Source organism: Ambystoma mexicanum, unplaced genomic scaffold, assembly GCF_040938575.1.
Source record: "Ambystoma mexicanum isolate Mex_15411 unplaced genomic scaffold, UKY_AmexF1_1 Mex_scaf84, whole genome shotgun sequence".
Lineage (NCBI taxonomy): Eukaryota > Metazoa > Chordata > Amphibia > Caudata > Ambystomatidae > Ambystoma > Ambystoma mexicanum.
Genome location: NW_027182504.1, coordinates 580,350 through 607,405, shown reverse-complemented (window position 1 = coordinate 607,405; position 27,056 = coordinate 580,350). Strand labels below are relative to the sequence as shown.

Below are 27,056 nucleotides of genomic sequence, written 5' to 3'. Positions count from 1 at the left end.
CTATCACCTTTTTAAAAAAGGGCAGTTTTCAGCATTCAAGGGTTTATGTCAGTGGTAGAGCGTAGGAGTGCTTTTCAAGAAGTCCCTGTTTCATAACCATATACCCTTTTCAATAGATCCTGTTAAAATGTTTTTCAACCCAATGCACTGTAAGAAACAATAGGATATATCATCATTTCATATACAAAACAATGAACAATTGGGTTTAACTATGCTCTTAGCACAAAATCAACAAACTGCAGTAGAGAAGCAGTTACATTTTGCAGAATTTTTGCATTTGACAAAAGTTTTTTTTTCCATGTTCCAAGATCTACATGTGATACGAAATGTATGAATTCTTGCAATGGAAACCTCACTGTATTTTACCAAGGCAGATAAAGGACATCCTCCGCACCGCATATACTTATAAGGAGGGTTTGGTGGCTGAAAATGCTTTGCTTTGATGGTGATTGCATCTTGCTTGCACTTTGTACATATTACTGAATTAATAAAGGTGAACTTTTCAGAACTGGGGGTATAGCTCAGTGGTAGAACATTTGACTGCAGATCAAGAGGTCTCTAGTTCAAATCTGGGTGCCCCCTTGTCCAACTGTTTTACCTGTAGAAATATTTTTTTAATTAAATAAATTGAAGTAAACATTTACAATCTTAGCATTTTATGTAATGAGCAACACATTTCTACATTTGAAATACTCCTGATCATCACCTGAAACATAGGGTAAACACCATTAAGCTGTTTAGGATTTCTTCATATGATACAAGCTGTGTTTTACATTCACCCAAGTTCTACTGGTGATATGATTAGTTTGAAATAGTCCATTGGAAGCTCATATGAATGTTATAAAACTGTGGTGGAAACCAATAATATGCCCTTAATGAAATGTATTAATTTGTACACCTGACCAGAAGTGCACTGATGTCATTAGTTCTACAAGTTCCATACAGTCACCCACTCTATCACCTTTTTAAAAAAGGGCAGTTTTCAGCATTCAAGGGTTTATATCAGTGGTAGAGCGTAGGAGTGCTTTTCAAGAAGTCCCTGTTTCATAACCATATACCCTCGTCAATACATCCTGTTAAAATGTTTTTCAACCCAATGTACTGTAAGAAACAATAGGATATATCATCATTTCATATAAAAACAATGAACAATTGGGTTTAACTATGCTCTTAGCACAAAATCAACAAACTGCAGTAGAGAAGCAGTTATGTTTTGCAGAATTTGTGCATTTGACAAAAGTTTTTTTTTCCATGTTCCAAGATCTACATGTGATACGAAATGTATGAATTCTTGCAATGGAAACCTCACTGTATTTTACCAAGGCAGATAAAGGACATCTTTTGTACCCCTTATACTTATAAGGAGGGTTTGGTGGCTGAAAATGCATTGCTTTGAGGGTGATTGCATGTTGCTTGCACTTTGTACATATTACTGAATTAATAAAGGTAAAGTTTTCAGAACTGGGAGTATAGCTCAGTGGTAGAGCATGTGACTGCAGATCAAGAGGTCCTTAGTTCAAATCTGGGTGCCCCCTTGTTCAACTGTTTTACCTATAGAAAAAAACATTTACAATCTTAGCATTTGATGTAATGAGCAACACATTTCCACATTTGAAATACTCCTTATCATCACCTGAAACCTAGGGTAAACACCATTAAGCTGTTTAGGATTTCTTCATATGATACAAGCTGTATTTTACATTCACCCAAGTTCTACTGGTGATATTATCAGTTTGAAATAGTCCATTGGAAGCTCATATGAATGTTATAAAACTGTGGTGGAAACCAATAATATGCCCTTAATGAAATGTATTAATTTGTACAGCTGACCAGAAGTGCACTGATGTCATTAGTTCTACAAGTTCCATACAGTCACCCACTCTATCACCTTTTTAAAAAAGGGCAGTTTTCAGCATTCAAGGGTTTAACTCAGTGGTAGAGCGTAGGAGTACAGTTCAAGAAGTTCCTGTTTCATAACCATATACCCTCATCAATAGATCCTGTTAAAATGTTTTTCAACCCAATGCACTGTAAGAAACAATAGGATATATCATCATTTCATATAAAAAACAATGAACAATTGGGTTTAACTATGCTCTTAGCACAAAATCAACAAACTGCAGTAGAGAAGCAGTTACGTTTTGCAGAATTTGTGCATTTGACAAAAGTTTTTTTTTCCATGTTCCAAGATCTACATGTGATACGAAATGTATGAATTCTTGCAATGTAAACCTCACTGTATTTTACCAAGGCAGATAAAGGGCATCCTTCACACCGCATATACTTATAAGGAGGGTTTGGTGGCTGAAAATGGTTTGCTTTGATGGTGATTGCATGTTGCTTGCACTTTGTACATATTACTGAATTAATAAAGGTGAACTTTTCAGAGGTGGGGTATAGCTCAGTGGTAGAGCATTTGACTGCAGATCAAGAGGTCCCTATTTCAAATCTGGGTGCCCCCTTGTTCAACTGTTTTACCTGTAGAAATATTATTTTAATTAAATAAATTGAAGAAAACATTTACAATCTTTGCATTTAATGTAATGAGCAACACATTTCTACATTTGAAATACTCCTGATCATCTCCTGAAACATAGGGTAAACACCATGAAACTGTTTAGGATTTCTTCATATGATACAAGCTGTGTTTTACATTCACCCAAGTTCTACTGGTGATATTATCAGTTTGAAATAGTCCATTGGAAGCTCATATGAATGTTATAAAACTGTGGTGGAAACCAATGATATGCTCTTAATGACATGTATTAATTTGTACAGCTGACCAGAAGTGCACTGATGTCATTAGTTCTACAAGTTCCATACAGTCACCCACTCTATCACCTTTTTAAAAAAGGGCAGTTTTCAGCATTCAAGGGTTTAACTCAATGGTAGAGCGTAGGAGTGCAGTTCAAGAAGTCCCTGTTTCATAACCATATACCCTCGTCAATACATCCTGTTAAAATGTTTTTCAACCCAATGTACTATAAGAAACAATAGGATATATCATCATTTCATATAAAAAACAATGAACAATTGGGTTTAACTATGCTCTTAGCACAAAATCAACAAACTGCAGTAGAGAAGCAGTTACGTTTTGCAGAATTTGTGCATTTGACAAAAGTTTTTTTTTCCATGTTCCAAGATCTACATGTGATACGAAATGTATGAATTCTTGCAATGGAAACCTCACTGTATTTTACCAAGGCAGATAAAGGACATCTTTTGTACCCCTTACACTTATAAGGAGGGTTTGGTGGCTGAAAATGCATTGCTTTGAGGGTGATTGCATGTTGCTTCCACTTTGTACATATTCCTGAATTAATAAAGGTGAACTTTTCAGAACGGGGGGTATAGCTCAGTGGTAGAGCATTTGACTGCAGATCAAGTGGTCTCTAGTTCAAATCTGGGTGCCCCTTTGTTCAACTATTTTACCTGTAGAAAAAAAACATTTACAATCTTAGCATTTGATGTAATGAGCAACACATTTCTACATTTGAAATACTCCTGATCATCTCCTGAAACATAGGGTAAACACCATGAAACTGTTTAGGATTTCGTCATATGATACAAGCTGTGTTTTACATTCACCCAAGTTCTACTGGTGATATTATCAGTTTGAAATAGTCCATTGGAAGCTCATATGAATGTTATAAAACTGTGGTGGAAACCAATAATATGCCCTTAATGAAATGTATTAATTTGTACAAATGACCAGAGGTGCACTGATGTCATTAGTTCTACAAGTTCCATACAGTCACCCACTCTATCACCTTTTTAAAAAAGGGCAGTTTTCAGCATTCAAGGGTTTATGTCAGTGGTAGAGCGTAGGAGTGCTTTTCATGAAGTCCCTGTTTCATAACCATATACCCTCTTCAATAGATCCTGTTAAAATGTTTTTCAACCCAATGCACTGTAAGAAACAATAGGATATATCATCATTTCATATACAAAACAATGAACAATTGGGTTTAACTATGCGCTTAGCACAAAATCAACAAACTGCAGTAGAGAAGCAGTTACATTTTGCAGAATTTGTGCATTTGACAAAAGATTTTTTTTCCATGTTCCAAGATCTACATGTGATACGCAATGTATGAATTCTTGCAATGGAAACCTCACTGTATTTTACCAAGCTAGATAAAGGACATCCTTCGCATCCCATATACTTATAAGGAGGGTTTGGTGGCTGAAAATGCATTGCTTTGATGGTGATTGCATGTTGCTTGCACTTTGTACATATTACTGAATTAATAAAGGTGAAATTTTCAGAACTGGGAGTATAGCTCAGTGGTAGAGCATTTGACTGCAAATCAAGAGGTCCCTAGTTCAAATCTGGGTGCCCCTTGTTCAACTGTTTTACCTATAGAAAAAAACATTTACAATCTTAGCATTTGATGTAATGAGCAACACATTTCCACATTTGAAATACTCCTGATCATCACCTGAAACATAGGGTAAACACCATTAATCTGTTTAGGATTTCTTCATATGATACAAGCTGTGTTTTACATTCACCCAAGTTCTACTGGCGATATTATCAGTTTGAAATAGTCCATTGGAAGCTCATATGAATGATATAAAACTGTGGTGGAAACCAATAATATGCCCTTAATGAAATGTATTAATTTGTACAGCTGACAAGAAGTGCACTGATGTCATTAGTTCTACAAGTTCCATACAGTCACCCACTCTATCACCTTTTTAAAAAAGTGCAGTTTTCAGCGTTCAAGGGTTTAACTCAGTGGTAGAGCGTAGGAGTACAGTTCAAGAAGTTCCTGTTTCATAACCATATACCCTCATCAATAGATCCTGTTAAAATGTTTTTCAACCCAATGCACTGTAAGAAACAATAGGATATATCATCATTTCATATAAAAAACAATGAACAATTGGGTTTAACTATGCTCTTAGCACAAAATCAACAAACTGCAGTAGAGAAGCAGTTACGTTTTGCAGAATTTGTGCATTTGACAAAAGTTTTTTTTTTCCATGTTCCAAGATCTACATGTGATACAAAATGTATGAATTCTTGCAATGGAAACCTCACTGTATTTTACCAAGGCAGATAAAGGACATATTTTGTACCCCTTATACATATAATGAGGGTTTGGTGGCTGAAAATGAATTGCTTTGATGGTGATTGCATGTTGCTTCCACTTTGTACACATTACTGAATAAATAAAGGTGAACATTTCAGAAATGGGGTTATAGCTCAGGGGTCGAGCATTTCACTGCATATCAAGTAGTCCCTACTTCAAATCTGGGTGCCCCCTTGTCCAACTGTTTTACCTGTAGAAATATTTATCAATTAAATAAATTGAAGTAAACATTTACAATCTTAGCATTTTATGTAATGAGCAACACTTTTCTACATTTGAAATACTCCTGATCATCACCTGAAACATAGGGTAAACACCATTAAGCTGTTTAGGATTTCTTCATATGATACAAGCTGTGTTTTACATTCACCCAAGTTCTACTGGTGATATGATCAGTTTGAAATAGTGCATTGGAAGCTCATATGAATGTTACAAAACTGTGGTGGAAACCAATAATGTGCCCGTAATGAACTGTATTAATTTGTACAGCTGACCAGAAGTGCACTGATGTCATTAGTTCTACAAGTTCCATAGAGTCACCCACTCTATCACCTTTTTAAAAAAGGGCAGTTTTCAGCATTCAAGGGTTTATGTCAGTGGTAGAGCGTAGGAGTGCTTTTCATGAAGTCCCTGTTTCATAACCATATACCCTCTTCAATAGATCCTGTTAAAATGTTTTTCAACCCAATGCACTGTAAGAAACAATAGGATATATCATCATTTCATATACAAAACAATGAACAATTGGGTTTAACTATGCGCTTAGCACAAAATCAACAAACTGCAGTAGAGAAGCAGTTACATTTTGCAGAATTTGTGCATTTGACAAAAGATTTTTTTTCCATGTTCCAAGATCTACATGTGATACGCAATGTATGAATTCTTGCAATGGAAACCTCACTGTATTTTACCAAGGTAGATAAAGGACATCCTTCGCATCCCATATACTTATAAGGAGGGTTTGGTTGCTGAAAATGCATTGCTTTGATGGTGATTGCATGTTGCTTGCACTTTGTACATATTACTGAATTAATAAAGGTGAAATTTTCAGAACTGGGAGTATAGCTCAGTGGTAGAGCATTTGACTGCAAATCAAGAGGTCCCTAGTTCAAATCTGGGTGCCCCTTGTTCAACTGTTTTACCTATAGAAAAAAACATTTACAATCTTAGCATTTGATGTAATGAGCAACACATTTCCACATTTGAAATACTCCTGATCATCACCTGAAACATAGGGTAAACACCATTAATCTGTTTAGGATTTCTTCATATGATACAAGCTGTGTTTTACATTCACCCAAGTTCTACTGGCGATATTATCAGTTTGAAATAGTCCATTGGAAGCTCATATGAATGTTATAAAACTGTGGTGGAAACCAATAATATGCCCTTAATGAAATGTATTAATTTGTACAGCTGACAAGAAGTGCACTGATGTCATTAGTTCTACAAGTTCCATACAGTCACCCACTCTATCACCTTTTTAAAAAAGTGCAGTTTTCAGCGTTCAACGGTTTAACTCAGTGGTAGAGCGTAGGAGTACAGTTCAAGAAGTTCCTGTTTCATAACCATATACCCTCATCAATAGATCCTGTTAAAATGTTTTTCAACCCAATGCACTGTAAGAAACAATAGGATATATCATCATTTCATATAAAAAACAATGAACAATTGGGTTTAACTATGCTCTTAGCACAAAATCAACAAACTGCAGTAGAGAAGCAGTTACGTTTTGCAGAATTTGTGCATTTGACAAAAGTTTTTTTTTTCCATGTTCCAAGATCTACATGTGATACGAAATGTATGAATTCTTGCAATGGAAACCTCACTGTATTTTACCAAGGCAGATAAAGGACATATTTTGTACCCCTTATACATATAATGAGGGTTTGGTGGCTGAAAATGAATTGCTTTGATGGTGATTGCATGTTGCTTCCACTTTGTACATATTACTGAATAAATAAAGGTGAACATTTCAGAAATGGGGTTATAGCTCAGGGGTCGAGCATTTCACTGCATATCAAGTAGTCCCTACTTCAAATCTGGGTGCCCCCTTGTCCAACTGTTTTACCTGTAGAAATATTTATCAATTAAATAAATTGAAGTAAACATTTACAATCTTAGCATTTTATGTAATGAGCAACACTTTTCTACATTTGAAATACTCCTGATCATCACCTGAAACATAGGGTAAACACCATTAAGCTGTTTAGGATTTCTTCATATGATACAAGCTGTGTTTTACATTCACCCAAGTTCTACTGGTGATATGATCAGTTTGAAATAGTGCATTGGAAGCTCATATGAATGTTACAAAACTGTGGTGGAAACCAATAATGTGCCCTTAATGAACTGTATTAATTTGTACAGCTGACCAGAAGTGCACTGATGTCATTAGTTCTACAAGTTCCATAGAGTCACCCACTCTATCACCTTTTTAAAAAAGGGCAGTTTTCAGCATTGAACGGTTTATGTCATTGATAGAGCGTAGGAGTGTAGTTCAAGAAGTCCCTATTTCATAACCATGTACCCTCTTCAATTGATACTGTTAAAATGTTTTTCAACCCAATGCACTGTAAGAAACAATAGGATATATCATCATTTCATGTACAAAACATCATTTCATGAACAATTGGGTTTAACTATGCTCTTAGCACAACATCAACAAACTGCAGTAGAGAAGCAGTTACATTTTGCAGAATTTGTGCATTTGACAAAAATTTTTTTTCCATGTTGCAAGATCTACATGTGATACGAAATGTATGAATTCTTGCAATAGAAACCTCACTGTATTTTACCAAGGCAGATAAAGGACATCCTTCACACCCCATATACCTATAAGGAGGGTTTGGTGGCTGAAAATGCTTTGCTTTGATGGTGATTGCATGTTGCTTGCACTTTGTACATATTACTGAATTAGTAAAGGTAAACATTTGAGAACTGCAGGTATAGCTCAGTGGTAGAGCATTTGACTGCAGATCAAGAGGTCCCTCGTTCAAATCTGAGTGCCCCCTTGTTCAACTGTTTAACCTGTGGAAATTTTTTTTTAATTAAATAAATTGAAAAAAACATTTACAATCTTAGCATTTGATGTAATGAGCAACACATTTCCACATTTGAAATACTCCTGATCATCACCTGAAACATAGGGTAAACACCATTAAGCTGTTTAGGATTTCTTCATATGATACAAGCTGTGTTTTACATTCACCCAAGTTCTACTGGTGATATTATCAGTTTGAAATAGTCCATTGGAAGCTCATATGAATGTTATAAAACTGTGGTGGAAACCAATAATATGCCCTTAATGAAATGTATTAATTTGTACAGCTGACCAGAAGTGCACTGATGTCATTAGTTCTACAAGTTCCATACAGTCACCCACTCTATCACCTTTTTAAAAAAGGGCAGTTTTCAGCATTCAAGGGTTTAACTCAGTGGTAGAGCGTAGGAGTACAGTTCAAGAAGTTCCTGTTTCATAACCATATACCCTCATCAATAGATCCTGTTAAAATGTTTTTCAACCCAATGCACTGTAAGAAACAATAGGATATATCATCATTTCATATAAAAAACAATGAACAATTGGGTTTAACTATGCTCTTAGCACAAAATCAACAAACTGCAGTAGAGAAGCAGTTACGTTTTGCAGAATTTGTGCATTTGACAAAAGTTTTTTTTTTCCATGTTCCAAGATCTACATGTGATACGAAATGTATGAATTCTTGCAATGGAAACCTCACTGTATTTTACCAAGGCAGATAAAGGACATATTTTGTACCCCTTATACATATAATGAGGGTTTGGTGGCTGAAAATGAATTGCTTTGATGGTGATTGCATGTTGCTTCCACTTTGTACATATTACTGAATAAATAAAGGTGAACATTTCAGAAATGGGGTTATAGCTCAGGGGTCGAGCATTTCACTGCATATCAAGTAGTCCCTACTTCAAATCTGGGTGCCCCCTTGTCCAACTGTTTTACCTGTAGAAATATTTATCAATTAAATAAATTGAAGTAAACATTTACAATCTTAGCATTTTATGTAATGAGCAACACTTTTCTACATTTGAAATACTCCTGATCATCACCTGAAACATAGGGTAAACACCATTAAGCTGTTTAGGATTTCTTCATATGATACAAGCTGTGTTTTACATTCACCCAAGTTCTACTGGTGATATGATCAGTTTGAAATAGTGCATTGGAAGCTCATATGAATGTTACAAAACTGTGGTGGAAACCAATAATGTGCCCTTAATGAACTGTATTAATTTGTACAGCTGACCAGAAGTGCACTGATGTCATTAGTTCTACAAGTTCCATAGAGTCACCCACTCTATCACCTTTTTAAAAAAGGGCAGTTTTCAGCATTGAACGGTTTATGTCATTGATAGAGCGTAGGAGTGTAGTTCAAGAAGTCCCTATTTCATAACCATGTACCCTCTTCAATTGATACTGTTAAAATGTTTTTCAACCCAATGCACTGTAAGAAACAATAGGATATATCATCATTTCATGTACAAAACAATGAACAATTGGGTTTAACTATGCTCTTAGCACAACATCAACAAACTGCAGTAGAGAAGCAGTTACATTTTGCAGAATTTGTGCATTTGACAAAAGATTTTTTTTTTCCATGTTCCAAGATCTACATGTGATACGAAATGTATGAATTCTTGCAATGGAAACCTCACAGTATTTTACCAAGGCAGATAAAGGACATCCTTCGCACCCCATATACTTATAAGGAGGGTTTGGTGGCTGAAAATACATTGCTTTGATGGTGATTGCATGTTGCTTGCACTTTGTACATATTGCAGAATTAATAAAGGTGAACTTTTCAGATCTGGGGGTATAGCTCAGTGGTAGAGCATTTGACTGCAGATCAAGAGTTCCCTAGTTCAAATCTGGGTGCCCCCTTGTTCAACTGTTTAACCTGTGGAAATTTTTTTTTAATTAAATAAATTGAAAAAAACATTTACAATCTTAGCATTTGATGTAATGAGCAACACATTTCCACATTTGAAATACTCCTGATCATCACCTGAAACATAGGGTAAACACCATTAAGCTGTTTAGGATTTCTTCATATGATACAAGCTGTGTTTTACATTCACCCAAGTTCTACTGGTGATATTATCAGTTTGAAATAGTCCATTGGAAGCTCATATGAATGTTATAAAACTGTGGTGGAAACCAATAATATGCCCTTAATGAAATGTATTAATTTGTACAGCTGACCAGAAGTGCACTGATGTCATTAGTTCTACAAGTTCCATACAGTCACCCACTCTATCACCTTTTTAAAAAAGGGCAGTTTTCAGCATTCAAGGGTTTAACTCAATGGTAGAGCGTAGGAGTGCAGTTCAAGAAGTCCCTGTTTCATAACCATATACCCTCGTCAATACATCCTGTTAAAATGTTTTTCAACCCAATGTACTGTAAGAAACAATAGGATATATCATTTCATATAAAAAACAATGAACAATTGGGTTTAACTATGCTCTTAGCACAAAATCAACAAACTGCAGTAGAGAAGCAGTTACGTTTTGCAGAATTTGTGCATTTGACAAAAGTTTTTTTTCCATGTTCCAAGATCTACATGTGATACGAAATGTATGAATTCTTGCAATGGAAACCTCACTGTATTTTACCAAGGCAGATAAAGGACATCTTTTGTACCCCTTATACTTATAAGGAGGGTTTGGTGGCTGAAAATGCATTGCTTTGAGGGTGATTGCATGTTGCTTCCACTTTGTTCATATTCCTGAATTAATAAAGGTGAACTTTTCAGAACTGGGGGTATAGCTCAGTGGTACAGCATTTGACTGCAGAACAAGTGGTCTCTAGTTCAAATCTGGGTGCCCCCTTGTTCAACTGTTTTACCTGTAGAAAAAAAACATTTACAATCTTAGCATTTGATGTAATGAGGAACACATTTCTACATTTGAAATACTCCTGATCATCTCCTGAAACATAGGGTAAACACCATTAAGCTGTTTAGGATTTCTTCATATGATACAAGCTGTGTTTTACATTCACCCAAATTCTACTGGTGATATGATTAGTTTGAAATAGTCCATTGGAAGCTCATATGAATGTTATAAAACTGTGGTGGAAACCAATAATATGCCCTTAATGAAATGTATTAATTTGTACACCTGACCAGAAGTGCACTGATGTCATTAGTTCTACAAGTTCCATACAGTCACCCACTCTATCACCTTTTTAAAAAAGGGCAGTTTTCAGCATTCAAGGGTTTATGTCAGTGGTAGAGCGTAGGAGTGCTTTTCAAGAAGTCCCTGTTTCATAACCATATACCCTTTTCAATAGATCCTGTTAAAATGTTTTTCAACCCAATGCATTGTAAGAAACAATAGGATATATCATCATTTCATATACAAAACAATGAACAATTGGGTTTAACTATGCTCTTAGCACAAAATCAACAAACTGCAGTAGAGAAGCAGTTACATTTTGCAGAATTTTTGCATTTGACAAAAGTTTTTTTTTCCATGTTCCAAGATCTACATGTGATACGAAATGTATGAATTCTTGCAATGGAAACCTCACTGTATTTTACCAAGGCAGATAAAGGACATCCTCCGCACCGCATATACTTATAAGGAGGGTTTGGTGGCTGAAAATGCTTTGCTTTGATGGTGATTGCATCTTGCTTGCACTTTGTACATATTACTGAATTAATAAAGGTGAACTTTTCAGAACTGGGGGTATAGCTCAGTGGTAGAACATTTGACTGCAGATCAAGAGGTCTCTAGTTCAAATCTGGGTGCCCCCTTGTCCAACTGTTTTACCTGTAGAAATATTTTTTTAATTAAATAAATTGAAGTAAACATTTACAATCTTAGCATTTTATGTAATGAGCAACACATTTCTACATTTGAAATACTCCTGATCATCACCTGAAACATAGGGTAAACACCATTAAGCTGTTTAGGATTTCTTCATATGATACAAGCTGTGTTTTACATTCACCCAAGTTCTACTGGTGATATGATTAGTTTGAAATAGTCCATTGGAAGCTCATATGAATGTTATAAAACTGTGGTGGAAACCAATAATATGCCCTTAATGAAATGTATTAATTTGTACACCTGACCAGAAGTGCACTGATGTCATTAGTTCTACAAGTTCCATACAGTCACCCACTCTATCACCTTTTTAAAAAAGGGCAGTTTTCAGCATTCAAGGGTTTATATCAGTGGTAGAGCGTAGGAGTGCTTTTCAAGAAGTCCCTGTTTCATAACCATATACCCTCGTCAATACATCCTGTTAAAATGTTTTTCAACCCAATGTACTGTAAGAAACAATAGGATATATCATCATTTCATATAAAAACAATGAACAATTGGGTTTAACTATGCTCTTAGCACAAAATCAACAAACTGCAGTAGAGAAGCAGTTACGTTTTGCAGAATTTGTGCATTTGACAAAAGTTTTTTTTTCCATGTTCCAAGATCTACATGTGATACGAAATGTATGAATTCTTGCAATGGAAACCTCACTGTATTTTACCAAGGCAGATAAAGGACATCTTTTGTACCCCTTATACTTATAAGGAGGGTTTGGTGGCTGAAAATGCATTGCTTTGAGGGTGATTGCATGTTGCTTGCACTTTGTACATATTACTGAATTAATAAAGGTGAACTTTTCAGAGGTGGGGTATAGCTCAGTGGTAGAGCATTTGACTGCAGATCAAGAGGTCCCTATTTCAAATCTGGGTGCCCCCTTGTTCAACTGTTTTACCTGTAGAAATATTAGTTTAATTAAATAAATTGAAGAAAACATTTACAATCTTTGCATTTAATGTAATGAGCAACACATTTCTACATTTGAAATACTCCTGATCATCTCCTGAAACATAGGGTAAACACCATGAAACTGTTTAGGATTTCTTCATATGATACAAGCTGTGTTTTACATTCACCCAAGTTCTACTGGTGATATTATCAGTTTGAAATAGTCCATTGGAAGCTCATATGAATGTTATAAAACTGTGGTGGAAACCAATGATATGCTCTTAATGACATGTATTAATTTGTACAGCTGACCAGAAGTGCACTGATGTCATTAGTTCTACAAGTTCCATACAGTCACCCACTCTATCACCTTTTTAAAAAAGGGCAGTTTTCAGCATTCAAGGGTTTAACTCAATGGTAGAGCGTAGGAGTGCAGTTCAAGAAGTCCCTGTTTCATAACCATATACCCTCGTCAATACATCCTGTTAAAATGTTTTTCAACCCAATGTACTATAAGAAACAATAGGATATATCATCATTTCATATAAAAAACAATGAACAATTGGGTTTAACTATGCTCTTAGCACAAAATCAACAAACTGCAGTAGAGAAGCAGTTACGTTTTGCAGAATTTGTGCATTTGACAAAAGTTTTTTTTTCCATGTTCCAAGATCTACATGTGATACGAAATGTATGAATTCTTGCAATGGAAACCTCACTGTATTTTACCAAGGCAGATAAAGGACATCTTTTGTACCCCTTACACTTATAAGGAGGGTTTGGTGGCTGAAAATGCATTGCTTTGAGGGTGATTGCATGTTGCTTCCACTTTGTACATATTCCTGAATTAATAAAGGTGAACTTTTCAGAACGGGGGGTATAGCTCAGTGGTAGAGCATTTGACTGCAGATCAAGTGGTCTCTAGTTCAAATCTGGGTGCCCCTTTGTTCAACTATTTTACCTGTAGAAAAAAAACATTTACAATCTTAGCATTTGATGTAATGAGCAACACATTTCTACATTTGAAATACTCCTGATCATCTCCTGAAACATAGGGTAAACACCATGAAACTGTTTAGGATTTCGTCATATGATACAAGCTGTGTTTTACATTCACCCAAGTTCTACTGGTGATATTATCAGTTTGAAATAGTCCATTGGAAGCTCATATGAATGTTATAAAACTGTGGTGGAAACCAATAATATGCCCTTAATGAAATGTATTAATTTGTACAAATGACCAGAGGTGCACTGATGTCATTAGTTCTACAAGTTCCATACAGTCACCCACTCTATCACCTTTTTAAAAAAGGGCAGTTTTCAGCATTCAAGGGATTATGTCAGTGGTAGAGCGTAGGAGTGCTTTTCATGAAGTCCCTGTTTCATAACCATATACCCTCTTCAATAGATCCTGTTAAAATGTTTTTCAACCCAATGCACTGTAAGAAACAATAGGATATATCATCATTTCATATACAAAACAATGAACAATTGGGTTTAACTATGCGCTTAGCACAAAATCAACAAACTGCAGTAGAGAAGCAGTTACATTTTGCAGAATTTGTGCATTTGACAAAAGATTTTTTTTCCATGTTCCAAGATCTACATGTGATACGCAATGTATGAATTCTTGCAATGGAAACCTCACTGTATTTTACCAAGGTAGATAAAGGACATCCTTCGCATCCCATATACTTATAAGGAGGGTTTGGTGGCTGAAAATGCATTGCTTTGATGGTGATTGCATGTTGCTTGCACTTTGTACATATTACTGAATTAATAAAGGTGAAATTTTCAGAACTGGGAGTATAGCTCAGTGGTAGAGCATTTGACTGCAAATCAAGAGGTCCCTAGTTCAAATCTGGGTGCCCCTTGTTCAACTGTTTTACCTATAGAAAAAAACATTTACAATCTTAGCATTTGATGTAATGAGCAACACATTTCCACATTTGAAATACTCCTGATCATCACCTGAAACATAGGGTAAACACCATTAATCTGTTTAGGATTTCTTCATATGATACAAGCTGTGTTTTACATTCACCCAAGTTCTACTGGCGATATTATCAGTTTGAAATAGTCCATTGGAAGCTCATATGAATGATATAAAACTGTGGTGGAAACCAATAATATGCCCTTAATGAAATGTATTAATTTGTACAGCTGACAAGAAGTGCACTGATGTCATTAGTTCTACAAGTTCCATACAGTCACCCACTCTATCACCTTTTTAAAAAAGTGCAGTTTTCAGCGTTCAAGGGTTTAACTCAGTGGTAGAGCGTAGGAGTACAGTTCAAGAAGTTCCTGTTTCATAACCATATACCCTCATCAATAGATCCTGTTAAAATGTTTTTCAACCCAATGCACTGTAAGAAACAATAGGATATATCATCATTTCATATAAAAAACAATGAACAATTGGGTTTAACTATGCTCTTAGCACAAAATCAACAAACTGCAGTAGAGAAGCAGTTACGTTTTGCAGAATTTGTGCATTTGACAAAAGTTTTTTTTTTCCATGTTCCAAGATCTACATGTGATACGAAATGTATGAATTCTTGCAATGGAAACCTCACTGTATTTTACCAAGGCAGATAAAGGACATATTTTGTACCCCTTATACATATAATGAGGGTTTGGTGGCTGAAAATGAATTGCTTTGATGGTGATTGCATGTTGCTTCCACTTTGTACACATTACTGAATAAATAAAGGTGAACATTTCAGAAATGGGGTTATAGCTCAGGGGTCGAGCATTTCACTGCATATCAAGTAGTCCCTACTTCAAATCTGGGTGCCCCCTTGTCCAACTGTTTTACCTGTAGAAATATTTATCAATTAAATAAATTGAAGTAAACATTTACAATCTTAGCATTTTATGTAATGAGCAACACTTTTCTACATTTGAAATACTCCTGATCATCACCTGAAACATAGGGTAAACACCATTAAGCTGTTTAGGATTTCTTCATATGATACAAGCTGTGTTTTACATTCACCCAAGTTCTACTGGTGATATGATCAGTTTGAAATAGTGCATTGGAAGCTCATATGAATGTTACAAAACTGTGGTGGAAACCAATAATGTGCCCTTAATGAACTGTATTAATTTGTACAGCTGACCAGAAGTGCACTGATGTCATTAGTTCTACAAGTTCCATAGAGTCACCCACTCTATCACCTTTTTAAAAAAGGGCAGTTTTCAGCATTCAAGGGTTTATGTCAGTGGTAGAGCGTAGGAGTGCTTTTCATGAAGTCCCTGTTTCATAACCATATACCCTCTTCAATAGATCCTGTTAAAATGTTTTTCAACCCAATGCACTGTAAGAAACAATAGGATATATCATCATTTCATATACAAAACAATGAACAATTGGGTTTAACTATGCGCTTAGCACAAAATCAACAAACTGCAGTAGAGAAGCAGTTACATTTTGCAGAATTTGTGCATTTGACAAAAGATTTTTTTTCCATGTTCCAAGATCTACATGTGATACGCAATGTATGAATTCTTGCAATGGAAACCTCACTGTATTTTACCAAGGTAGATAAAGGACATCCTTCGCATCCCATATACTTATAAGGAGGGTTTGGTGGCTGAAAATGCATTGCTTTGATGGTGATTGCATGTTGCTTGCACTTTGTACATATTACTGAATTAATAAAGGTGAAATTTTCAGAACTGGGAGTATAGCTCAGTGGTAGAGCATTTGACTGCAAATCAAGAGGTCCCTAGTTCAAATCTGGGTGCCCCTTGTTCAACTGTTTTACCTATAGAAAAAAACATTTACAATCTTAGCATTTGATGTAATGAGCAACACATTTCCACATTTGAAATACTCCTGATCATCACCTGAAACATAGGGTAAACACCATTAATCTGTTTAGGATTTCTTCATATGATACAAGCTGTGTTTTACATTCACCCAAGTTCTACTGGCGATATTATCAGTTTGAAATAGTCCATTGGAAGCTCATATGAATGTTATAAAACTGTGGTGGAAACCAATAATATGCCCTTAATGAAATGTATTAATTTGTACAGCTGACAAGAAGTGCACTGATGTCATTAGTTCTACAAGTTCCATACAGTCACCCACTCTATCACCTTTTTAAAAAAGTGCAGTTTTCAGCGTTCAAGGGTTTAACTCAGTGGTAGAGCGTAGGAGTACAGTTCAAGAAGTTCCTGTTTCATAACCATATACCCTCATCAATAGATCCTGTTAAAATGTTTTTCAACCCAATGCACTGTAAGAAACAATAGGATATATCATCATTTCATATAAAAAACAATGAACAATTGGGTTTAACTATGCTCTTAGCACAAAATCAACAAACTGCAGTAGAGAAGCAGTTACGTTTTGCAGAATTTGTGCATTTGACAAAAGTTTTTTTTTCCATGTTCCAAGATCTACATGTGATACGAAATGTATGAATTCTTGCAATGGAAACCTCACTGTATTTTACCAAGGCAGATAAAGGACATATTTTGTACCCCTTATACATATAATGAGGGTTTGGTGGCTGAAAATGAATTGCTTTGATGGTGATTGCATGTTGCTTCCACTTTGTACATATTACTGAATAAATAAAGGTGAACATTTCAGAAATGGGGTTATAGCTCAGGGGTCGAGCATTTCACTGCATATCAAGTAGTCCCTACTTCAAATCTGGGTGCCCCCTTGTCCAACTGTTTTACCTGTAGAAATATTTATCAATTAAATAAATTGAAGTAAACATTTACAATCTTAGCATTTTATGTAATGAGCAACACTTTTCTACATTTGAAATACTCCTGATCATCACCTGAAACATAGGGTAAACACCATTAAGCTGTTTAGGATTTCTTCATATGATACAAGCTGTGTTTTACATTCACCCAAGTTCTACTGGTGATATGATCAGTTTGAAATAGTGCATTGGAAGCTCATATGAATGTTACAAAACTGTGGTGGAAACCAATAATGTGCCCTTAATGAACTGTATTAATTTGTACAGCTGACCAGAAGTGCACTGATGTCATTAGTTCTACAAGTTCCATAGAGTCACCCACTCTATCACCTTTTTAAAAAAGGGCAGTTTTCAGCATTGAACGGTTTATGTCATTGATAGAGCGTAGGAGTGTAGTTCAAGAAGTCCCTATTTCATAACCATGTACCCTCTTCAATTGATACTGTTAAAATGTTTTTCAACCCAATGCACTGTAAGAAACAATAGGATATATCATCATTTCATGTACAAAACAATGAACAATTGGGTTTAACTATGCTCTTAGCACAACATCAACAAACTGCAGTAGAGAAGCAGTTACATTTTGCAGAATTTGTGCATTTGACAAAAGATTTTTTTTTTCCATGTTCCAAGATCTACATGTGATACGAAATGTATGAATTCTTGCAATGGAAACCTCACAGTATTTTACCAAGGCAGATAAAGGACATCCTTCGCACCCCATATACTTATAAGGAGGGTTTGGTGGCTGAAAATACATTGCTTTGATGGTGATTGCATGTTGCTTGCACTTTGTACATATTGCAGAATTAATAAAGGTGAACTTTTCAGATCTGGGGGTATAGCTCAGTGGTAGAGCATTTGACTGCAGATCAAGAGGTCTCTAGTTCAAATCTGGGTGCCCCCTTGTTCAACTGTTTTACCTGTAGAAATATTTTTTTAATTAAATAAATTGAAGAAAACATTTACAATCTTAGCATTTTATGTAATGAGCAACACATTTCTACATTTCAAATACTCCTGATCATCACCTGAAACATAGGGTAAACACCATTAAGCTGTTTAGGATTTCTGCATATGATACAAGCTGTGTTTTACATTCACCCAAGTTCTACTGGTGATATTATCAGTTTGAAATAGTCCATTGGAAGCTCATATGAATGTTATAAAACTGTGGTGGAAACCAATAATATGCCCTTAATGAAATGTATTAATTTGTACAGCTGACCAGAAGTGCACTGATGTCATTAGTTCTACAAGTTCCATACAGTCACCCACTCTATCACCTTTTTAAAAAAGGGCAGTTTTCAGCATTCAAGGGTTTAACTCAGTGGTAGAGCGTAGGAGTACAGTTCAAGAAGTTCCTGTTTCATAACCATATACCCTCATCAATAGATCCTGTTAAAATGTTTTTCAACCCAATGCACTGTAAGAAACAATAGGATATATCATCATTTCATATAAAAAAACAATGAACAATTGGGTTTAACTATGCTCTTAGCACAAAATCAACAAACTGCAGTAGAGAAGCAGTTACGTTTTGCAGAATTTGTGCATTTGACAAAAGTTTTTTTTTCCATGTTCCAAGATCTACATGTGATACGAAATGTATGAATTCTTGCAATGGAAACCTCACTGTATTTTACCAAGGCAGATAAAGGACATCTTTTGTACCCCTTATACTTATAAGGAGGGTTTGGTGGCTGAAAATGCATTGCTTTGATGGTGATTGCATGTTGCTTGCACTTTGTACATATTACTGAATGAATACAGGTGAACATTTTAGAACTGGGGGTACAGCTCAGTGGTAGAGCATTTGACTGCAGATCAAGAGATCCCTAGTTCAAATCTGGGTGCCCCCTTGTTCAACTGTTTAACCTGTGGAAATTTTTTTTTAATTAAATAAATTGAAAAAAACATTTACAATCTTAGCATTTTATGTAATGAGCAACACATTTCTACATTTGAAATACTCCTGATCATCTCTGGAAACATAGGGTAAAAACCATTAAGCTGTTTCGGATTTCTTCGTATGATACAAGCTGTGTATTACATTCACCCAAGTTCTACTGGTGATATTATCAGTTTGAAATAGTCCATTGGAAGCGCATATGAATGTTATAAAACTGTGGTGGAAACCAATAATATGCCCTTAATGAAATGTATTAATTTGTACAGCTGACCAGAAGTGCACTGATGTCATTAGTTCTACAAGTTCCATACAGTCACCAACTCTATCACCTTTTTAAAAAAGAGCAGTTTTCAGCATTCAAGGGTTTATGTCAGTGGTAGAGGGTAGGAGTGCAGTTCAAGAAGTCCCTGTTTCATAACCATATACCCTCTTCAATAGATCCGGTTAAAATGTTTTTCAACCCAATGCACTGTAAGAAACAATAGGATATATAATCATTTCATATAAAAAACAATGAACAATTGTGTTTAACTATGCTCTTAGCACAAAATCAACAAACTGCAGTAGAGAAGCAGTTACGTTTTGCAGAATTTGTGCATTTGACAAAAGTTTTTTTTCCATGTTCCAAGATCTACATGTGATACGAAATGTATGAATTCTTGCACTGGAAACCTCACTGTATTTTATGAAGGCAGATAAAGGACATCTTTTGTACCCCTTATACTTATAAGGAGGGTTTGGTGGCTGAAAATGCATTGCCTTGATGGTGATTGCATGTTGCTTTAACTTTGTACTTTTTACTGAATTAATAAAGGTGAAAATTTCAGAACTGGGCGTATAGTTCAGTGGTAGAGCATTTGACTGCAGATCAAAAGGTCCCTAATTAAAATCTGGCTGATCATCTCCTGAAACATGGGGTAAACACCATTAAGCTGTTTAGGATTTCTTCATATGATACAAGCTGTGTTTTACATTCACCCAAGTTCTACTGGTGATATTATCAGTTTGAAATAGTCCATTGGAAGCGCATATGAATGTTATAAAACTGTGGTGGAAACCAATAATATGCCCTTAATGAAATGTATTAATTTGTACAGCTGACCAGAAGTGCACTGATGTCATTAGTTGTACAAGTTCCATACAGTCACCCACTCGATCACCTTTTTAAAAAAGGGCAGTTTTCAGCATTCAAGGGTTTAACTCAGTGGTAGAGCGTAGGAGTACAGTTCAAGAAGTCCCTGTTTCATAACCATATACCCTCATCAATAGATCCTGTTAAAATGTTTTTCAACCCAATGCACTGTAAGAAACAATAGGATATATCATCATTTCATATAAAAAACAATGAACAATTGGGTTTAACTATGCTCTTAGCACAAAATCAACAAACTGCAGTAGAGAAGCAGTTACGTTTTGCAGAATTTGTGCATTTGACACCTGTAGAAATATTTTTTTAATTGAAGAAAATATTTACAATCTTAGCATTTTATGTAATAAGCAACACGTTTCTATATTTGAAATACTCCTGATCATCTCCTGAAACATAGGGTAAACACCATTAAGCTGTTTCGGATTTCTTCGTATGATACAAGCTGTGTATTACATTCACCCAAGTTCTACTGGTGATATTATCAGTTTGAAATAGTCCATTGGAAGCTCATATGAATGTTATAAACCTGTGGTGGAAACCAATAATATGCCCTTAATGAAATGTATTCATTTGTACAGCTGACCAGAAGTGCACTGATGTCATTAGTTCTACAAGTTCCATACAGTCACCCACTCTATCACCTTTTTAAAAAAGGGCGGTTTTCAGCAATCAAGGGTTTAACTCAGTGGTAGAGCGTAGGAATGCAGTTCAAGAAGTCCCTAATTCATAACCATATATCCTCTTCAATAGATCCTGTTAAAATGTTTTTCAACCCAATGCACTGTAAGAAACAATAGGATATATAATCATTTCATATAAAAAACAATGAACAATTGGGTTTAACTATGCTCTTAGCACAAAATCAACAAACTGCAGTAGAGAAGCAGTTACGTTTTGCAGAATTTGTGCATTTGACAAAAGTTTTTTTTCCATGTTCCAAGATCTACATGTGATACGAAATGTATGAATTCTTGCAATAGAAACCTCACTGTATTTTACCAAGGCAGATAAAGGACATCCTTCGCACCCCATATACCTATAAGGAGGGTTTGGTGGCTGAAAATGCTTTGCTTTCATGGTGATTGCATGTTGCTTGCACTTTGTACATATTACTGAATTAGTAAAGGTGAACATTTCAGAACTGGGGGTATAGCTAAGTGGTAGAGCATTTGACTGCAGTTCAAGAGGTCCCTAGTTCGAATCTGGGTGCCCCCTGGTCCAACTGTTGTACCTGTAGAAATTTTGTTTTTAAATAAATTGAAGAAAACATTTACAATCTTAGCATTTTATGTAATGAGCAACGCATTTCTACATTTGAAATACTCCTGATCATCTTCTGAAACATAGTGTAAACACCATTAAGCTGTTTCTGCTTTCTTCGTATGATACAAGCTGTGTATTACCTTCACCCAAGTTCTACTGGTAATATTATCAGTTTGAAATAGTTCATTGGAAGCTCATATGAAAGTTATAAAACTGTGGTAGAAACCAATAATATGCCCTTAATAAATTGTACAGCTGCCCACAAGTGCACTGATGTCATTAGTTCTACCAGTTCCATACAGTCACCCACTCTATCACTTTTTTTAAAAAGGGCAATTTTCAGCATTCAAGGGTTTATGTCAGTGGTAGAGCGTAGGAGTGCAGTTCAAGAAGTCCCTGTTTCATAACCATGTACCCTCTTCAATAGATCCTGTAAAATGTTTTTGAACCCAATGCACTGTAAGAAACGATAGGATATATCATCATTTTGTGTAAAAAACAATGAACAATTGGGTTTAACTATGCTCTTAGCACAAAATCAACAAACTGCAGTAGAGAAGCAGTTACGTTTTGCAGAATTTGTGCATTTGACAAAAGTTTTTTTTTCCATGTTCCAAGATCTACATGTGATACGAAATGTATGAATTCTTGCAATGGAAACCTCACTGTATTTTACCAAGGCAGATAAAGGACATCCTTCGCTCCCCATATACTTATATGGAGGGTTTGGTGGCTGAAAATGCATTGCTTTGATGGTGATTGCATGTTGCTTGCACTTTGTACATATTACTGAATTAATAAAGGTGAACATTTTAGAAGTGCGGGTATAGCTCAGTGGTAGAGCATTTGACTGCAGATCAAGAGGTCCCTAGTTCAAATCTGAGTGCCCCCTGGTCCAACTGTTGCACCTGTAGAAATATTTTTTTAATTAAATAAATTGAAGAAAACATTTACAATCTTAGCATTTTATGTAATGAGCAACACATTTCTACATTTGAAATACTCCTGATCATCTCCTGAAACATAGGGTAAACACCATTAAGCTGTTTCGGATTTCTTCATATGATACAAGCTGTGTATTACATTCACCCAAGTTCTACTGGTGATATTATCAGTTTGAAATAGTCCACTGGAAGCTCATATGAATGTTATAAAACTGTGGTGGAAACCAATAATATGCCCTTAATGAAATGTATTAATTTGTACAGCTGACCAGAAGTGCACTGATATCATTAGTTCTACAAGTTCCATACAGTCACGCACTCTATCACTTTTTTTTAAAAAAGGGCAGTTTTCAACATTCAAGGGTGTATGTCAGTGGTAGAGCGTAGGAGTGTAGTTCAAGAAGTCCCTGTTTCATAACCATATACCCTCTTCAATAGATCCTGTTAAAATGTTTGTTAACCCAATGCACTGTAAGAAACAATAGGATATATCATCATTTCATATATAAAACAATGAACAACTGGGTTTAACTATGATCTTAGCACAAAATCAACAAACTGCAGTAGAGAAGCAGTTACATTTTGCAGAATTTGTGCATTTGACAAAAGTTTTTTTTCCATGTTCCAAGATCTACATGTGATACGAAATGTATGAATTCTTGCACTGGAAACCTCACTGTATTTTACGAAGGCAGATAAAGGACATCTTTTGTACCCCTTATACTTATAAGGAGGGTTTGGTGGCTGAAAATGCATTGCTTTGATGGTGATTGCAAGTTGCTTGCACTTTGTACATATTACTGAATTAGTAAAGGTAAACATTTGAGAACTGCAGGTATAGCTCAGTGGTAGAGCATTTGACTGCAGATCAAGAGGTCCCTCGTTCAAATCTGAGTGCCCCCTGGTCCAACTGTTGCACCTGTAGAAATATTTTTTTAATTGAAGAAAATATTTACAATCTTAGCATTTTATGTAATGAGCAACACGTTTCTATATTTGAAATACTCCTGATCATCTCCTGAAACATAGGGTAAACACCATTAAGCTGTTTTGGATTTCTTCGTATGATACAAGCTGTGTATTACATTCACCCAAGTTCTACTGGTGATATTATCAGTTTGAAATAGTCCATTGGAAGCTCATATGAATGTTATAAACCTGTGGTGGAAACCAATAATATGCCCTTAATGAAATGTATTCATTTGTACAGCTGACCAGAAGTGCACTGATGTCATTAGTTCTACAAGTTCCATACAGTCACCCACTCTATCACCTTTTTCAAAAAGGGCGGTTTTCAGCAATCAAGGGTTTAACTCAGTGGTAGAGCGTAGGAATGCAGTTCAAGAAGTCCCTAATTCATAACCATATATCCTCTTCAATAGATCCTGTTAAAATGTTTTTCAACCCAATGCACTGTAAGAAACAGTACGATATATAATCATTTCATATAAAAAACAATGAACAATTGGCTTTAACTATGCTCTTAGCACAAAATCAACAAACTGCAGTAGAGAAGCAGTTACGTTTTGCAGAATTTGTGCATTTGACAAAAGTTTTTTTTCCATGTTCCAAGATCTACATGTGATACGAAATGTATGAATTCTTGCAATAGAAACCTCACTGTATTTTACCAAGGCAGATAAAGGACATCCTTCGCACCCCATATACCTATAAGGAGGGTTTGGTGGCTGAAAATGCTTTGCTTTCATGGTGATTGCATGTTGCTTGCACTTTGTACATATTACTGAATTAGTAAAGGTGAACATTTCAGAACTGGGGGTATAGCTAAGTGGTAGAGCATTTGACTGCAGTTCAAGAGGTCCCTAGTTCGAATCTGGGTGCCCCCTGGTCCAACTGTTGTACCTGTAGAAATATTGTTTTTAAATAAATTGAAGAAAACATTTACAATCTTAGCATTTTATGTAATGAGCAACGCATTTCTACATTTGAAATACTCCTGATCATCTCCTGAAACATAGGGTAAACACCATTAAGCTGTTTCGGATTTCTTCATATGATACAAGCTGTGTATTACATTCACCCAAGTTCTACTGGTGATATTATCAGTTTGAAATAGTCCATTGGAAGCTCATATGAATGTTATAAACCTGTGGTGGAAACCAATAATATGCCCTTAATGAAATGTATTCATTTGTACAGCTGACCAGAAGTGCACTGATGTCATTAGTTCTACAAGTTCCATACAGTCACCCACTCTATCACCTTTTTAAAAAAGGGCGGTTTTCAGCAATCAAGGGTTTAACTCAGTGGATTGCGTAGGAATGCAGTTCAAGAAGTCCCTAATTCATAACCATATATCCTCTTCAATAGATCCTGTTAAAATGTTTTTCAACCCAATGCACTGTAAGAAACAATAGGATATATAATCATTTCATATAAAAAACAATGAAAAATTGGGTTTAACTATGCTCTTAGCACAAAATCAACAAACTGCAGAAGAGAAGCAGTTACGTTTTGCAGAATTTGTGCATTTGACAAAAGTTTTTTTTCCATGTTCCAAGATCTACATGTGATACGAAATGTATGAATTCTTGCAATAGAAACCTCACTGTATTTTACCAAGGCAGATAAAGGACATCTTTTGTACCCCTTATACTTATAAGGAGGGTTTGGTGGCTGAAAATGCATTGCTTTGATGGTGATTGCAAGTTGCTTGCACTTTGTACATATTACTGAATGAATAAAGGTGAACATTTTAGAACTGGGGGTATAGCTCAGTGGTAGAGCATTTGACTGCAGATCAAGAAATCCTTAGTTCAAATCTGGGTGCCCCCTTGTCCAACTGTTTTACCTGTACAAATATTTTTTTAATTAAATAAATTCAAGAAAACATTTACAATCTTAGCATTTTATGTAATGAGCAACACATTTCTACATTTGAAATACTCCTGATCATCTCTGGAAACATAGGGTAAACACCATTAAGCTGTTTCGGATTTCTTCGTATGATACAAGCTGTGTATTACATTCACCCAAGTTCTACTGGTGATATTATCAGTTTGAAATAGTCCATTGGAAGCGCATATGAATGTTATAAAACTGTGGTGGAAACCAATAATATGCCCTTAATGAAATGTATTAATTTGTACAGCTGACCAGAAGTGCACTGATGTCATTAGTTCTACAAGTTCCATACAGCCACCTAGTAAATCACTTTTTTATAAAAGGGCAGTTTTCAGCATTCAAGGGTTTATGTCAGTGGTAGAGGGTAGGAGTGCAGTTCAAGAAGTCCCTGTTTCATAACCATAAACCCTCTTCAATAGATCCTGTTAAAATGTTTTTCAACCCAATGCACTGTAAGAAACAATAAGATATATCATCATTTCATATACAAAACAATGAACAATTGGGTTTAACTATGCTCTTAGCACAAAATCAACAAACTGCAGTAGAGTAGCAGTTACGTTTTGCAGAATTTGTGCATTTGACAAAAGTTTTTTTTTTCCATTTTCCAAGATCTACATGTGATACGAAATGTATGAATTCTTGCACTGGAAACCTCACTGTATTTTACACAGGCAGATAAAGGACATCTTTTGTACCCCTTATACTTATAAGGAGGGTTTGGTGGCTGAAAATGCATTGCTTTGATGGTGATTGCATGTTGCTTGCACTTTGTACATATTACTGAATAAATAAAGGTAAACATTTCAGACCTGGGGGTTTAGCTCATTGGTAGAGCATTTGACTACAGCTCAAGAAATCCCTAGTTCAAATCTGGGTGCCCCCTTGTCCAACTGTTTTACTTGTAGAAATATTTTTTTAATTAAATAAATTGAAGAAAACATTTACAATCTTAGCATTTTATGTAATGAGCAACACATTTCTACATTTGAAATACTCCTGATCATCTCCGGAAACATAGGGTAAACACCATTAAGCTGTTTCGGATTTCTTCATATGATACAAGCTGTGTATCACATTCACCCAAGTTCTACTGGTGATATTATCAGTTTGAAATAGTCCATTGGAAGCGCATATGAATGTTATAAAACTGTGGTGGAAACCAATAATATGCCCTTAATGAAATGTATTAATTTGTACAGCTGACCAGAAGTGCACTGATGTCATTAGTTCTACAAGTTCCATACAGTCACCCACTCTATCACCTTTTTAAAAAGAGCAGTTTTCAGCATTCAAGGGTTTATGTCAGTGGTAGAGGGTAGGAGTGCA

At 35.5% G+C, this 27,056-nt stretch overlaps 6 non-coding genes across 6 annotated transcripts; all 6 read left to right on the top strand.

The window, feature by feature from the left end:
• Window positions 1-4,273: 4,273 nt before the first annotated feature.
• On the top strand, window positions 4,274-4,345 carry TRNAC-GCA (transfer RNA cysteine (anticodon GCA)). The gene has a single exon. It is a non-coding gene; the product is annotated as a tRNA-Cys (tRNA).
• Window positions 4,346-6,154: 1,809 nt separating this feature from the next.
• On the top strand, window positions 6,155-6,226 carry TRNAC-GCA (transfer RNA cysteine (anticodon GCA)). Its single transcript has one exon. It is a non-coding gene; the product is annotated as a tRNA-Cys (tRNA).
• Window positions 6,227-9,951: 3,725 nt separating this feature from the next.
• Window positions 9,952-10,023, top strand: TRNAC-GCA (transfer RNA cysteine (anticodon GCA)). The gene has a single exon. It is a non-coding gene; the product is annotated as a tRNA-Cys (tRNA).
• A 4,642-nt stretch (window positions 10,024-14,665) lies between these two features.
• Window positions 14,666-14,737, top strand: TRNAC-GCA (transfer RNA cysteine (anticodon GCA)). The gene has a single exon. It is a non-coding gene; the product is annotated as a tRNA-Cys (tRNA).
• Window positions 14,738-16,546: 1,809 nt separating this feature from the next.
• Window positions 16,547-16,618, top strand: TRNAC-GCA (transfer RNA cysteine (anticodon GCA)). The gene has a single exon. It is a non-coding gene; the product is annotated as a tRNA-Cys (tRNA).
• A 1,810-nt stretch (window positions 16,619-18,428) lies between these two features.
• On the top strand, window positions 18,429-18,500 carry TRNAC-GCA (transfer RNA cysteine (anticodon GCA)). Its single transcript has one exon. It is a non-coding gene; the product is annotated as a tRNA-Cys (tRNA).
• The last annotated feature ends 8,556 nt before the right edge of the window (window positions 18,501-27,056 follow it).